Source organism: Lygodium microphyllum, chromosome 18, assembly GCF_053477565.2.
Source record: "Lygodium microphyllum isolate KBCC chromosome 18, Lygodium_microphyllum_v1.1.10, whole genome shotgun sequence".
In the NCBI taxonomy this organism is placed as follows: Eukaryota; Viridiplantae; Streptophyta; class Polypodiopsida; order Schizaeales; family Lygodiaceae; genus Lygodium; species Lygodium microphyllum.
Window position 1 is genome coordinate 36,724,556 of NC_141152.1, and position 16,084 is coordinate 36,740,639.

Genomic DNA, 16,084 nt, shown 5'->3' on the forward strand with positions numbered 1-16,084 from the left:
ACCAGATTCTTGGTGATATTCGGGACATGAAATACATCGGACAGGTATTTCTTTTTCCCATCCTGCATAGACAAGGGAATTTTTCCAATCTGCACAATAGGATGTGCAGTATCATCACCAGTCTCCACAAATCCTGGTTTTTCCATTTTCCTTGCATCCTCCATCCATTCTGCATAACCTGTCATGTGGTTTGATGCACCTGAGTCAACATACCATACATCATTGCTTTCTTCTGTACTTGTCATAGAATTGTTCATGTGCTGCACCATGAACAAATGCTCATTTCTGTCATCACCCTGTCTACTAGAAGATGCATAATTCCCTTGTTGCAGTTTTCCATTCATGATGTCATTCTGCTTTTTATAGCAGTCTTTAGCCATATGACCCATTTTACCACAGTAGTAGCATTCAACATTACTGTTTGCATTTTGGCCTCTTTGCCATCCACCACGACCTCTTTGGCTCCCCCTGCCTCTAGAGTTACCACGTCCTCCTCCATAGGACTGGTTTTCTTGAGTTTGCTGCATATTCTGATTTCTGCCACGGCCTCCAAATCGGCCTCCTCTACCTCTGCCTCTACCTCTTCCAGCATTTGAGTAGAAGACAGCTTCTTTTGAAGTTCCTCCTGAAGAAGATGCACCACCATTTCTCTGTTCCTCAGAAATTAGAAGAGCAATCAACTCCTCAAAATCAGGAAATCTTTCACGAACTGAAATGGATGTCCGAAACTGTGCATAATCCTTTCCTAGACCATTCAAGGTCACGGAAACTAAATCATCATCTTCCACTGGCGACCCAATGGAAGCAAGTGCATCTGCAATCTTCTTCACCTTCATGTGGTAGTCGTTGATGCTCATACTTTCTCTTTGCACATTATGCAACTCTTGCTTGAGCTGCATTTTCCTGGCTTGCGTATTTGTGCTATACATTTTTGACAAAGTATCCCATGCCTCCTTTGGCGTACTTGCATCCTGAATATGCACAATCATAGAGTCTGAAATACTGATAGACAACCAATACATAACTTTCCTGGCTCTCTCATGCCATGTTTTAAATGCTTGCATTTGTTGTTGATTGGGAACATTAGGAAGAACTGGTTCTTCTTCATTTCCTGCAACAAATTCCCAATATCCTTTTCCCATAAGGAAATTCGTCATTCTAAACTTTCATGCCTGGAAGTTGTTCTTGTCAAGCTTTTCAGTGACAATCTGTGAAAGAGAATCAGACGCCATTACAGAATACTGCAAGAAATTCTGTCACTGCAAAAAACACAGCTTCACCCTCACAAGGGCAAATCTGCAAAACTGGCGAAAGTGGTATTTGACCACACAGTCACTTCCTAGTGACGATTTTGCATAAACAGGAACCAAGGATGATTCTGAAACTCCCAATGTCTCTGCGCACAAGCATACGATGCAATTTCTACAGTAACTTTTCACCGACCTGTAGAACAGTGGTCGCACAGCATAGAACTGAGCCTTTTCTTGAGTGCGTGCAGAAAACTTCCGTCTGCAAAACAGGCCCCGAAATGGCCTCAAATCAAAAAAACAAGGTCGCCAAGGGCTAAAGCCCTTTTCCGCAGCATATACTGCCCTCTTGCTTCACCGCGAAGGGCGTCTCAACCTGAGACAATGCACTCCTGCAATTTCCGGCTGTGCTACCTGCAGAGATCTGCTCCCAAAACAGGAAATGAAAGCAACACTGCTCCTCTTACCAGACCACCGCGAGCTTGGCTTGCTTTCTTGAGCTCCTTACCACGAACAAGGCTCTGATACCATGTCAAGATTGTGGGAGAGAAGGAAGGAGTCTCGCTTGAAGCTTTCTTGCTTGCACAATGGGGGAAGACACACAAGGGTGGAGGCTGAAAAACAGTTTTCCTCTTCTTAGTTGTGTAAGCCAAAAGAACTCAAGTACAAAGAAATAGAAGAACCCTATATATGGGTCTCAAACCAAACTCAACTAACTAAGGTGGCATACTAACTGAGCCACGAACTAGAGTAGATAAGGATAGCTATCATGTAGCTATTATTCATGGGCGGTGTACCAACCGCGTCTGCAACTGACAAGTCGGTGACATAAATATACAACGGTCACCCTGGCGTATCACGAGTGGAGCTCGATATCTCAACAAAGGATTAGAATGAGAAGAGACATGTATTGGTCTCATGGATTATGTGACTCAGGCTTGCTATGAGAGAGAGAGAGAGAGAGAGAGAGAGAGAGAGAGAGAGGTATACCTTATACCTTAGTGACTTCAACCCTAAAATAAAACATATTTGACAAGGATTAGAATGAGAAGAGACATGTATTGGTTTCATGGATTATGTGACTCAGGCTTGCTATGACAAAGTGAGGAAGGCAAACCACAATTGGAAACCACCAATAGAGTGAGATATTGAGCCAATTAATAGAGAGAGAGAGAGAGAGAGAGAGAGAGAGAGAGAGAGAGCAAGCAAGCGAGTGTGTGTGTACTTAAAGGATATCAAGTAATTGTGTATGTAAATAAATGTTTTGTGTGTGTTTGTGTGTGCGTATGTGTATGTATATACACCTACATGCACACACACACGTGTGTGCATGCTAGCTTGTGCTTTGAGGGCATCATTTTGTTATGGGACATATTGTATACTTGTATTACTAATCATGTGAATGCAATAAATGTTAATGCCAGTGTCTCAATATGCAAAGTGTAAGTAGTAAATATATGTGCATATAAATTTGATTGTGTAGGTGTCAAGCTATGTGATTAAGTATATCGATAAAGAGGTACATTAGATAATGTGTGTGTGTGTTTTTTTTTTGGAAATAAGAAATTATTTAACTAAAAACTTCTTAATACAAAAGAAACTAATTGATTGATCATATCCAAAGAATGGGGAAAACTAATAAGATGGATCAAGAATCCTTTACTACAACTAAAATTGTGGGTAGATAAAATGAGTTGGCATGAATCATCCTCAATTGAAAGAGTATTTTTGAGATCATGCATAGGATTCATGTAGAAACTTGAATACTAGTTTATATAGAAGTTGTATGGAACACATGGTGTAAAGAAGCTAATTCCCACAGCAAGCCATTAAACTGAAAATACAAGAAATAAGCATAAAATGCTAAGAAACCATAGCCAAAGTGGCTAGGCATGAAATAATATTACCAATATTGGCTGAGAATCAAATGATGAGTGGCTGCAGCATGGTATGCACCCCAAGCTATGGTGACCAAGAGTATTCACCCTCTTAGATGGTGGGAGGTTGAGACCTAAAACAAGTAATGTTGTATAATGGCAAAAAGATGATTCACATGTTACATCTCCACCTTTTATATTTAACCCTAGCCTACCCTAGACTAAGGCATTTATGCTTTATTACAAGCCATCCCAACCTAAAAGAGCTTTGTCCTTAAAGCTAGAATTGGGACAATTTACAAGGAAAGATTACAAGGATAGCTTTGTAAGTGATGAATCCATGCTGTAATGAAACTCCAAGCTGAAGAAGATCTCATATGTCAATGAAGTACAAGTATGAAATTTGAATATACTGCTGGAAACTGTCCAATACATGATGCTGCACAAAAATGGCCATAACTTAAAGAAAAAATGTCCAATCACCATGTACAAGCTATAAAAATGTAGGGGACAATGCCCAGTATCCAACCATGCCATAAAAATCCAATTTTGATGACCGTAGAGCAATTATTTTTATGACAAAATTTTAATACAACAAGTTGTTCTGTTCAGATATTACTTTGTTTCTTGCAAAAGCCATGGAAAAGAATCAAGGTATGATGATGATTTCCAAGTAGACTCCTCCATGGGCAAACCTCGCCATTTAATAAGGTATTCCAACAGCGAACGGTTCCTTAAAACCTTTTCTCTTTTGCCAATAACCTTTTCATGCTCATAAATGATAAGCCCATCTTCATCTATGGGAGGTAACTCCTCTAAAACCTTTATGGCTAGACCCACATATTTCTTAAGTTGGGAAACATGGAAGATAGAATGAATCCTTCTTGAAGATGGAAAATCAATCTTGTATGCAAGCTCACCAACTCGTTTGAGGATTTGATAAGGCCCATAGTAACGATGAGCCAACTTATTATGACCGCCTTTGAGAGAAGCATACCTAGATTTAGGCACTTTGAGAAATACCCAATCTGCTTCTTCAAACTCCGAAGGTCTCCTCTTTTCAGCAACATAAGCCTTCATAAAATATTGTGCCTTCCTAATGTTTTCCTTGCATTGATGCAAAAGAGCTTTAATTTTCTCAACTTCAGCCTTGGCTTGTGGATTCATGTCTTCATGAAAAAGAGCTGAAGGTATTTCCGCTTTGTATCGATAAAGCACTTCAAATGGAAACATACCAATGCTCATATGATGAGTGTAATTATAATAGAATCCAGCAAGATGTAACCAATGATCCCACACAGCTTGAGTGTCATGGCAAGAATGACAAAGATAGACTTCCAACCATTTATTGACATGCTCCGTTTGGCCATCGGTTTGGGGATGATATGCCGTGCTAGGAGTCAAAATTGTTCCCATAGAAGTGAATAAACTCCTCCAAAAACTTCCCATGAACTTAGTATCACAATTGAATACTATTTTCAATGGCATACTATGAAGCTTAAAAATACATTCCATGAACTGTTCAACCACTTGCTTTGTTGTAAATTGAGCCTTGGTAGGGATGAAATGAGCTGATCTAGTCAATTGGTCCACCACCACATAAATGCTATTCCATCCATGCTTTGTTGTAGGTAATCCCATAATAAAATCCATTGTACTAATATCAGTCCACTTGCCTTGAGGAATTGGAAGTGGCTGAAGTAAACCACCAGGTAGCAGAGAGGAGTCTTTATTTTGTTGACATTGAAGACATTGCATAACATAATCCTTAACATCCCTCCAAATTCCCTTCCAATAGAAACCCTTATGGATATTGTCAAATGTTTTGAACAACCCATGGTGTTCGTTAAAGGTGAAGACTGCATCTCATGCAAGATACGGTCTTTGAAAGAAGATTATGGCGTCAAGAATACTCTCCCACAATACCATAAAAGACCATTGTGCCATTTGAAACTTGGATACTCTTCTCCTTTGCCTTGCTAAAATTCATTCATCATCTTTGATGCTTGCTCATCAAGCAAATACTCCTCTTGAATCTCATGGATCCAATCCTTATGCACAATTGAAATAGTAGAGATGGAACATGCCCACATTCTTGATAAGGTATCCGCCACCACATTATCTTTTCCAACTATATAAGATATCTCAAAGTCATATCCTTGAAGAGTAGCTAGCCATATTTCTTGCTTGGGAGATAAATTTGGTTGTAAAAGGAAGTATTTCAGCACACGATGATCACTTTTGACCTTGAAATGGTTGCCATAGATGTAATGATGACACTTTTTGATAGCATGCAATATTGCTAACATCTCTTGCTCATAAACATGTAATTGATACTCCTTGTCATCAAGCTTTTGAATCTTATAAGCTATGACTCCATGATCTGATAGTTCCAATTCATCTTCCACTAGCATCCGCACATATGATAAACTTCTTAGAGAAATTTGAGCATACAAGGATGGGTGCTGAAATTAGAAGAGATTTCAACTCATTGATCGGCAATGGAGTCCCAAAAGAAAGCCTCCTTTTTGAGTCTATCCGTCAATGGAGCTACCACATGAGCATAATTCTTGATGAACCTTCTATAGAAGGATGATAACCCAAGGAATCCTCTCAAAGAGGTTGCATTCATAGGAGTAGGCTATTCTTTAACACATTTTATTTTATTGGGGTCCACTCTAATCCCTTGTTCTCCCACAACATGACCTAAGTATTCAACTTCATCTTCCATGAAAGAACACTTCGTCATATTGGCAAAGAGTGTGTGTCTTCGTAATGTGTCAAAGACCTCTCTCATATGCTTCAAATGCTCATCCTTGGATTTGCTATAGATTAGGATATCATCAAAGAAAACAAGGATTGTTTTGAACAAGAACGGCTGCAATATTTTATTCATGAGGGCTTGAAAAGTAGTGGGTGCATTGGAAAGCCCAAATGACATAACCAAGAAGTGGTATAACTCTCTTTCAGTCCTAAAGGATGTTTTGAACTCATCTCCTTCCTTCATTCGAATTTGATGATAGCCCGATCAAAGATCTATTTTGGTGAAGACCTTTGCATCTTTAAGCTCATCCAAAAGATCATCAATTCGGGGAATAGGATACCTATTCTTGACTATTGACTTGTTCAAATCCCGATAATCAATACACATGCGAAATGATCCATCCTTTTTTTAAATTAAGAGCACGGGAGAGGCAAATGGTGATTGAATTTGCTGAATTAAACCCATTTGCAATAATTCTTTGACTTGTCACTCCACTTCTTCCCTTTCAAACTTGGACAAGTGATATGGAGGTTTGTTGATGGGCTTTGTGTTAGGCAACAAATCAATAGGATGGTCCACCTCTAGCTTTGGAGGTAAAGATGATGGTGGCTGAAATAAATCCTTGTATTCCTCCAATAGCTCTTCCAATCTTGGATCCCTTTTCTTTGAAGAAGAAGATGAATGATTTGTTGATTGCCCTTCATCTACTTTTGCAAGAAAAAGAGTGAAGATACATGACTTGGCATTGATTTCTTTTTGCAATTTCTTCATGGAGATGAGTTCTACTTGTTTGTGGTCTATGCCTTTCAACTCTATGTGTTGTCCTTGTCAATTAAATCCTATTTGCATTTGCTCCAAGTCTAAGGTGAATTTGCCAAGTTTTTTCAGCCAATTACATCCAATGACAATGTCAATAGGCCCCATATCCAAAGTGATCAAGTCTACATTTATTGTGTAAGAGGGCGATAACTCAACTGAAGTGCATGGACACACTTCTTTACTAGACTCATATGCACCATTGGCAACTTGTATCCAAAAGGAAGAATCCATATCAATGGATAGCAACTTCAGTCCATTCAAAGATTTGGTATTGATGAAGCTATGACTGTTGCTCGTATCCACTAAATTATGTGCAACCTTGCCATTAACGAAACCTTTGAGTCTAACTGTATTTTTTCCTTTGGAACTAGTCCATGCATCATGTGAGATGGTACACAAGGAAGCATGATAATCATGAGCACCACCTGGATCAAATGGAAATCCATCCATGGGATCATAAAATTATTCATTGGTGGCATGCTCTTCTTCATGAATCTCTTCAACCATTGGGTATGCGTCAACATGCAATAAATTCTCCTCTTGATATTCTTCTTCTTTCACTTCCACATCTTGAGTGATCACCATGTTGATTTTTGAGTTCTTAGCTTTACACTTCAGCTTATGATCTTGTGAGCACTTCTCCCCACATTTGAAGCATAATCCTTTTGCATGCATTTCTCTAAGCTTGTCGTGAGGAAGAAAGTTGTTGTTAGAACTATTTTGGGGTTGTTTAGGAGTATTTTTAGCTCTTGAGAAAGTACCTCTTGGATCAGCCACATTTTTGAAAGTTTGCCCCTATTTCTGTACAAAATTTCCACCCTGTTTAGAGGCATAAAAAGTGGGAAATATTGACACTTTGCTGTTATAATTGTTTTGACTATTATAACCTCTGTTTTCTTGCCTTAAAGAATCTCTTGATTGGCTGAAAACTTGCCCGTACTTTGTAGGTTGATTGGAAATATTATTGCCCATACTTCTTTGCTAGAAATTTCCTGCATATCTCTTGTACTTCAAGGATTATCTTTCAGCCAATTGTATGGCCTCATGTAATGTTTTTGGTTGTTGAGCTCCTACCGCCGATGATAGGGCAGGATCAAGACCAAAAATGTATTTATTCAGCTTAGCAAAATCTGAAATGCCTTCAACATACATGGAAAGATTCAAGTAAGTGTTGGAATAGTCTCTAACGGACATTTCTCTTTGAGTGCATGCATACCATCTTCTTTGAAGCCTTTTTTTTCCAAAGGAGACACAAAGACATCAATCATTGCTTGCTTAAACTCCTCCCAATAGTCAGCCAATCTTGTGCATGTAACACCACCAAGTATGGGCGTAACCTTCAAGATGAAGAGCCGCGGAATAAATCTTAGCTTCTTCACTTCTAGGATAAAGGGTGAAGTATAACTGAAGCTTATTGATCCACTCCTCCCATTCTGAAGGTGAAGCATTATCGCCTTTGAAATTAGTGATATTGATATTTTCCTTATATTCTTTTTCATTGTAAGATAGTTGCCCATGAGAATGTTATCTCCATGAATCTTTGTTCCATGAATTTTGCCTAAAACTAGGTGGCTCAAAACCATGAGATGAAGGCTGTCCATTTGAAACATGTCCTTGGTTTGGAATGTCATGAGCTAATCTTCGCTCATTATGCCTTCCACCTTCATGAACTTGATTGTTGACTGCATTTCCTTTTTGTGCATTTGAGGGCTAATGATAAAAAGTCTTGTAGAAGGGGTCATATCCATGATAATCATTATCCCATCGAGTGTTTTCTTGTTCCCCTTCATGTCTATGATTATCTTTTGGACTGCTAAATTGAGGCCTTGGGGTATGAATGCCATGAATTTGTGAAGGATGATGGTTGCCCCTCACTCTAGATGGTTCTCCCCTTTCAAAAGTGTGCATAACTTGCTGAGACTTCTCTTTACTTGGATGGGAAGGATTACCAACAAAGGGATTGCATGGGAGTCTTCAATAGTTTGAGGTTCTCTTTGTGGCTTGCTTCCAATTTCTTTTATGGCTGAGATGAGCTCTTGGAATAAAGATGTGTTGCTTTGCTACAAATCAGAATTTCCTTGGTTTACTTGTGCCATACCTTGCAACAAACCTTGATTCATATGTGTTAAATATTCATTCAAAGCCTTCAAATCCTTAGAAAGGCCTTCATTGACATGTCCCAACTCTTTTGATAATAAGAGATAATCATTTCCTGCATGCTCTTCATGTATGTCATGCTTTCCTTGATGTGTGCTATAAGCAATCCCAATGCTTAATTCTTCATCTATTTGATCAACATTATGGGCTTTAGTTGTGTAGTTTTGATCCTCTTGGAAGTCTCTGACACCATCATTCAATGCCTCAGTAATGGGATCTTTCTTCATATTCCTTGCCATTAAGAGACAGTGATGTAGTAGTAGACAGTTTGTCACTTAATCCCCTATTTCTCTCAGAATATAGCACCAATCCCAATTTTTAATGGCTCCATGGGAAGCTTCTTATCTGGGGATATACCAAATTTCAAAAGATATGGACTCGGGTTGGATATTTTGGGTGGAACAATGTCAAATAGTGTCCCCCTGTATGCTGTCTGGGTGATGTCTCAACATACCTAGTGTCAGAAAATCAGCAATAACTTGAGCTCCCAATGTCAGATCACCAAAGTTTTTTATTTAAATAGAATCTTAGGATTCCCTCTTTGAATGGAGCTATCAAATTCCTAATTTGGATCAGGAAAGAGTTTCTATGATGAATCTTTAGGTTTGAATAGGAAATTCTTGCACCCTGTCCACCACCTGTAAGTACCTTGTTTTGTTCTGTTTTGGTCTGTTTTGTTCTGATTGTCTTCTGAAAGGAGGGAAGGAGTATTGACTGATGAAGAATGAGATATTGTGAAAGTTTACTGAATAGTTTTTGAGAGTTTGGAATGATTTGAGAATGAGTTATGAGGTTTTGATGACCTTCTGTAACCTTCTGTAGGTCTTCTGTAGAGCTTCTGTTCTGTTCTGTTCTGTTCTGTTTCTGTTCTGTTCTGTACTGTAGGTGTTCTGTAGACTGTTCTGTATGCTTCTGTAAGTGTTCTGTGGAATGTATGTGTGACTTTGGGGAAAGTTTTCTAGCCTTGGAAAGAGGTGAATACAAGTGCAAAAGAGCTGAAAGAAGTGGAAGAAGTAGCTGCTAAAGACTCAAGGGAAGACTAGAGTGAAGTGATAGTAGTGAGCCGTGAAGAGACACTGTAGTGGCTCTAGTGACCCTTCATATCAGACATACCTCTTGGGAGGGGTATCCACGACCTAAGAGTGATTATTGAGAGTAATTTTTGAGAGATTGTAGTGAGGACATGATGTATTATTGATGGAGTGAGAGAGAGAGAGTCAGAGATAGCCAATTCTACTCAAACAGAGTGATTGTATATGAGAGATTGAGAGAGAAGACTATGAAGATATTGAAGATGAATACTATGTGATGTATTTCCATTCAAAGATGGTGTACTTCTTTGCTTTCTTTGTTCCATTGATGGATTTTGTGAAGATGTTGAAGAATATGGTTGATTCTATTAAAAACCGTGGGAGATTTACATGATGCTGCATGAAGATTTGTTGTGCCTGGTGTTCTTTTCTTCATTGTGATCATATGAACCATGATAAACAAGCTTGTTGATGTTACAAGATAGATTTTCTTGCAAGAGAATTCCCTTTTCCTTGGTGTTCCTCTCGGGGCTCCATGTTTTTGGTGCGCAGCCGGGGAAACTTGCCATCAACAAGCACCAAAAGAGGCTGAAAATGAAGGAAATGGCATTGCCAAGAAGAGAAGAATTCAATGGATGTTTGTAAAGTTCCTTCTTCCACTGAAGAGTTGGAATTCCTCATAATCAAAGCCACTTTCCACAAGAAGTTCATCCCACAATGGCGGAAACACATCACCATCATGATGCATGCTCTATGTGGTGGACAGTTTCCTCTTCCTGTTGAAGCAGCAGAAACTTGCATCTTGGTGGCAAACTGTTTGGGAACGAACTGAAGAGCAGAAACAGAGAGAATGACCATCCATGGAAGATTTGGCATTTATTGAAAAGTTTCGAGACAACATCAAGTGGGAGATTGTGAAGAAGCTTCAGGAGTCTTGGTCTGTAGAGGTTCACAAAGATAAGAAGGAAAAGAGTTGGAATTTGTTCGTGGATGCTCAACAGCAAGATACATGGGATGCTTGGTGTACTGATAATCTTCTGTTTGTTCAATTAGCAACCCACTGGAAGTTGGTAGACAGAGTGTTTTTCACAACATACACTATTGAAACCATCAGAAGCTGGCATTACTATGATGATGGCACCACCACAATGCTCAGACGTATGCATTTTGACACCTTCAGAACCGAATACCTTCCTCTGTGCAGTGGCATGAAAGCCGAATTCAGGGACGTTGAAAAGAAAGAAGTAGAAGAAATGTTGGCAAGAGAGTCCTCCAGAGACTGAAGCCTTCTGTTAACCCTCTGTGGAGCACTAACAACATAGTGGAGCCAACCCCCTGATGAATGACGCAATAAAAAGGCAAGCGTTAGAACGAGTCCAGAGGTACGTGAGAAGAGAGAAAGCAAGGATCAGAGCCGAGAGCGAGCTCGCAGCAGAAGCCGCCTTTGACGCCCTTGCGGAACTCTTTACAGAAGTCCCAATGGCACATCAAGCCCTTCCTCCTCCTGCTGGAGGTCCACTTCCAAGCCAGATCCATCCTGGAAATATTGATGACAGGCCAACGAATGTAGTTCCATTGCCAGTTTTTAAGGGAGAGTACAATGAAGACCCCGATCTTCATGTAGCAGAGTTTATGGTAGCGTGTGTGGCTAACAATGCCAGAACCCCTGAGCATTGGTTAGCGATATTCCCCGCCACTTTTAAGGGCGCGGCGTTTCAGTGGTATGAGAGACAAGCAGCAGGAACTTTTGGCACATGGGACGACCCCTCTGTACCAGCCCAACCAGTTTATGCAGTGATTACAGAAACTCCTCAAAACCCTCCTGCCAGTACGTCCGGAGGAGAAAGCTTGAAGGATTATTTATCCAACTCAGTTGCAAACATTAAGAAGGAGTTGATGGATGTGATTACAGAGCAGCTACAGACGCTGAAAGTGAATACCGCAAGCATATCCAATGTTGCGGGAGCAGGAAGAGATGTGATGCGGTCAAATACTTGGTGTGGTAAGTGTCATCAAGCAGGCCATTTAGCCACTGAATGTACACGAAAACCAACTATCCCTGGGGCCTTCTGTTCCTACTGTTTGCGGAAGAATCATACAGAGGACATTTGCTCTCTGAAGGAGATGCATGATAGGAGAAGGAAGGAAGAAGACGCAAGATTCAACTTGTTGGAATCCAAAATGACAACACAAGATATTGGACCCAAGCCTAGAGAGTTTGGTCCTAATTTCGGACCCAGAAGATTTCCCTCTCAAAGTTACAGAGGAAGACAGTCTGGCGGTGGTCAGAGATCAGAAGTGGAGTGTTACAGATGCGGAGAAAAGGGACACATCTCACCAAATTGTCCAAATCCTCGAAGGTCAGTGGATTACAAGCCCTTATGCAGTCGATGCAAAGGAGAAGGCCACACTGCAAAAGACTGTCCAAGCCCAGCCCCAGTGAAAAACAGTGCTACTGATAGTCCGTCCAAGGCCCAAGAGCCTACCTCCAATTTGGTAGAATTGGAAGTTGCCGCCATCACGCGTGCAAAACAGAAGGAACCACCTATCCAGAAAGAAAATAACCCCCCGGCCAGAACAGTGAAGTTCAATCTTCCACCAGAAGAACAGAACAGAACAGAGCCTAACAGTGCCGTACAGAGCCCTACAGTGCCACAGAGAGTTATAGAGACAGTTACAGAGACAGGACCAGAGGACCAGGATACAGAAGAGGAGGAAGTGCCACAAGTGGCAGAAGAAGTTCCTGTAATTCCTCTGATGGAAGAAAGAGGGAAAATGAAAATGGGTGTTGCCCCATTCCCTAACCGATTAGAGAAGCCAATGGATCCTATTAAGGAATACGATCTAGTTAGAGATCTAGATACCTTTAGACCAAACCTCACATTTCGACAATTATTGATGTTGTCTCCCAGTTGCCGGAAAAGATTCAAAAGTATACTGACAAAAAGACGTGGTTTAAGGATTGCTCCCTCAACAGTGACAAAGTCCAACAAGGCTCCAGAGCCTGTAAAAGAAGTGGATGTGGCTAATGCTTTTCTAGATCCGGGTACTCCAGAGACTAGCGTGTGGATAGAAGGCTGCTTCATTGCAAATGCACTGATTGATGGTGGTTCATCAGTGAACATTATGACGGATGTGACGATGAAGGATCTAGGCCTACAAGGTGTGCAACCCACCCAATGGCTCATCAGACTGGCGGATCAGAGTAGAATCAGGCCTTTGGGCATTCTTCCATATGTGAAGACTACTGTGGCTGGAAAAGATTATTGGCTAACCTATTTGGTGGTGAAGCCAAACTCTTATGGTACATCCTATCCCCTGTTACTGGGCAAACCATGGCTTTTTGAAGCCAGAGCAAGGACGGATTGGTTCAAAGGAACTTTGACCTTGGGCAGAGGACCCAACAAAGTGGTGCTGAAACTGTATGGTTCTCAAAAAGGACATGGATCCACCTCCTTGGAATTATCTTCTGATTCTCCTAACGAGGCTACAGATGGAACATCAGCAGACGAAGATGCTATAAAACAGATCCTTCCCAAGAAAACAGTGGCACATTCCTTAACAGTGGATACTGTAAGCCGACTTCCAAAAGATGCAAAGCCATTATCAATGGGTGAATACTTCCTGCCTGAATCAGAAATGACTTCGAAAATCACTTCTGACAGTGAGATAGAAGCATGGATGTACTACTCTCCCTGTTACATGGCCATAACGGAAACAGAGACAGAGACAGGAGAGGAACCAGAGAATCTATTCTTCTGTTACAGAGCTCCTACAGAAACAGAAACAGAAACAGAAGCAGAAGCAGAAGCAGAAGCAGAGACAGAAGCAGACGCAGAGACAGAGACAGAGACAGAAGAGGATGGATATGATATGGACGAAGAAGATTATGAAAGTGAAATGGAAGAGTCTATCCCACCTGAAGAGGATACATTTGAAGAAGAAGTTCCAGAAGCTTCAGAAACAGACGAGCTCATGCTATGGGACAGAATGGCGATGGTACCATTTGGTCTGGTAAATGGATCTTCTCATATGCAAAACCTTTATAAGAAATGGATTAAGAAGAGCAAGCCGTCTTTTAAGTGTGGCTCCTGCCATCCTAACCCATCCTTGCCAAAGAAAGATAATGATGATACACCGTGCCAACAAGCACCAGTCCCACCAACCCAACAGGCATCAGAGGGTCCCTGTTATGTGACGTTCTTGGATGTATCATCAGAAGATGAGTCTTCAAGCCAAGAGGTAATTAATTTTGAAACCAAACCCAAAACAGCTCTAATCCCATTCCAACGTCTTAAGGAGCAACCTAAGTCTCTACCAAAAGAAGAAATTGGTTCTAGTGGGACATCAGAAGAGGACACCACTCCCTTGAAGGAGTCGGATCTGTATCCAGAAGCAGTCCGCGGGACCTTCATTCGTGAAGTAGAAGGTGAAAGGCAGTTAACCTTTGTGGATTCAGAAGGCACTGAACGCCACTTGAAGGTGGGTAGCAGCCTCCCAGAAGAGGAGTTGTCAACCTTGTACAATTTGTTGAAAGAAAATTTGGACGTGTTTGCATGGTCTTACAAAGACCTAAAGGGGATTGATCCCACAATATGTCAACATCATATTGACTTGGAGCCTGATGCCAAGCCAGTACGGCAACGACAGAGGCGAATGAACCCGAATTATTCCACATTGGTGAAAGCGGAGCTGCTGAAGCTTCTGGAAGCCGAGTTCATCTATCCAGTGGCAAATAGTGAATGGGTTTCACCCATCGTGGTTGTACCCAAGAAGAATGGCAAATTGCGAATATGTGTGGATTTCCGAAAGCTTAATTCCAAGACGAAGAAGGATCATTTTCCTATCCCTTTCACAGACCAACTGTTGGACACAGTGGCAGGACATGAACTTTATTCTCTTCTGGATGGATTCAGCGGATACAACCAAGTGCAGATCGCAGAAGAAGACCAGTCCAAAACAACCTTCACCACAGAATGGGGGACCTATGCTTACCGAGTGATGCCATTTGGGCTCTGCAATGCCCCTGCTACTTTCCAACGAGTCATGATGGCCGCATTTCAAAATCATCTGCACGACTTTATTGAGGTATATTTGGATGACTTCTGTGTCTATAGCTTGATCAGTGAACACTGGGGACATTTGGAACAATGCTTTGACCGATGCCGGGAGTATGGGATTTCCCTCAACCCCGACAAATGCATCTTTAGGGTTTCTTCTGGAGTTCTGTTGGGCCACATTGTCTCAGCACAAGTGTTATCAACAGACCCTACAAAGATCGAAAAGATCGCAGCTCTGGCAGCACCCACCAACCTCAAACAGTTGAGGGGATTCCTAGGCCATGTGGGTTACTACAGAAGGTTCATAGCTCATTTTGCAACAAAGGCAACTTCCTTGCACAAGCTTCTGAGGAAAGATGCAGAGTTTACTTGGACGGAAGAATGTGACAAAGCCTTCCACACTCTGAAGCAGTGTCTGATAGAGGCACCCATTCTGCAACCTCCTGATTGGACGAAAGAGTTCCATGTACACACTGATGCATCAATTGAAGGCTTAGATGCTGTCCTCTGCCAGAAGGGCTCCTCGAAGTAGGATCAACCGATCTATTATGCAAGCCGAAAAGTCACTGATAGGGAACGGAACTATACAGTGACCGAGCTGGAGTGCTTGGCAATGGTGTTTGCCCTGGAGAAGTTTCGCCATTACCTCCTATCTACCCACTTTAAATTTTATGTGGATCATGAGGCCCTGTCCTTCTTGATGAACAAAGCAGATGTGAAAGGACGATTGATGAGATGGCTCCTTTTATTCCAGGAGTTCGACTTTGAGGTGATTACTAAGCCTGGTCGTTCCCATGTTCTGGCTGATCATCTGTCGCGTATCCCACAAACTGCAGACGAGGAGCAGGATGATCCAGACCTCCCTGATGCTTCCTTATTCTTGGTAGAAACTGTCACTCCCTGGTATGCAGACATTGCCAATCTGCTGGCAACCCAGCAGTATCCTCCTGGTATTTCTAGTCGGGAAAGGAAGAAGCTCATGCTAGAATCAGCCCCCTACACCCTGCTCGGCGGTGCACTGTACAAGAAAGGCAAAGATGAAGTGCTCAGAAGATGTGTTGCAGGGGAGGAGATTGGGATTGTTCTGAAGGCTTGCCACGACGAGCCATGTGGAGGTCACTTTGCAGGA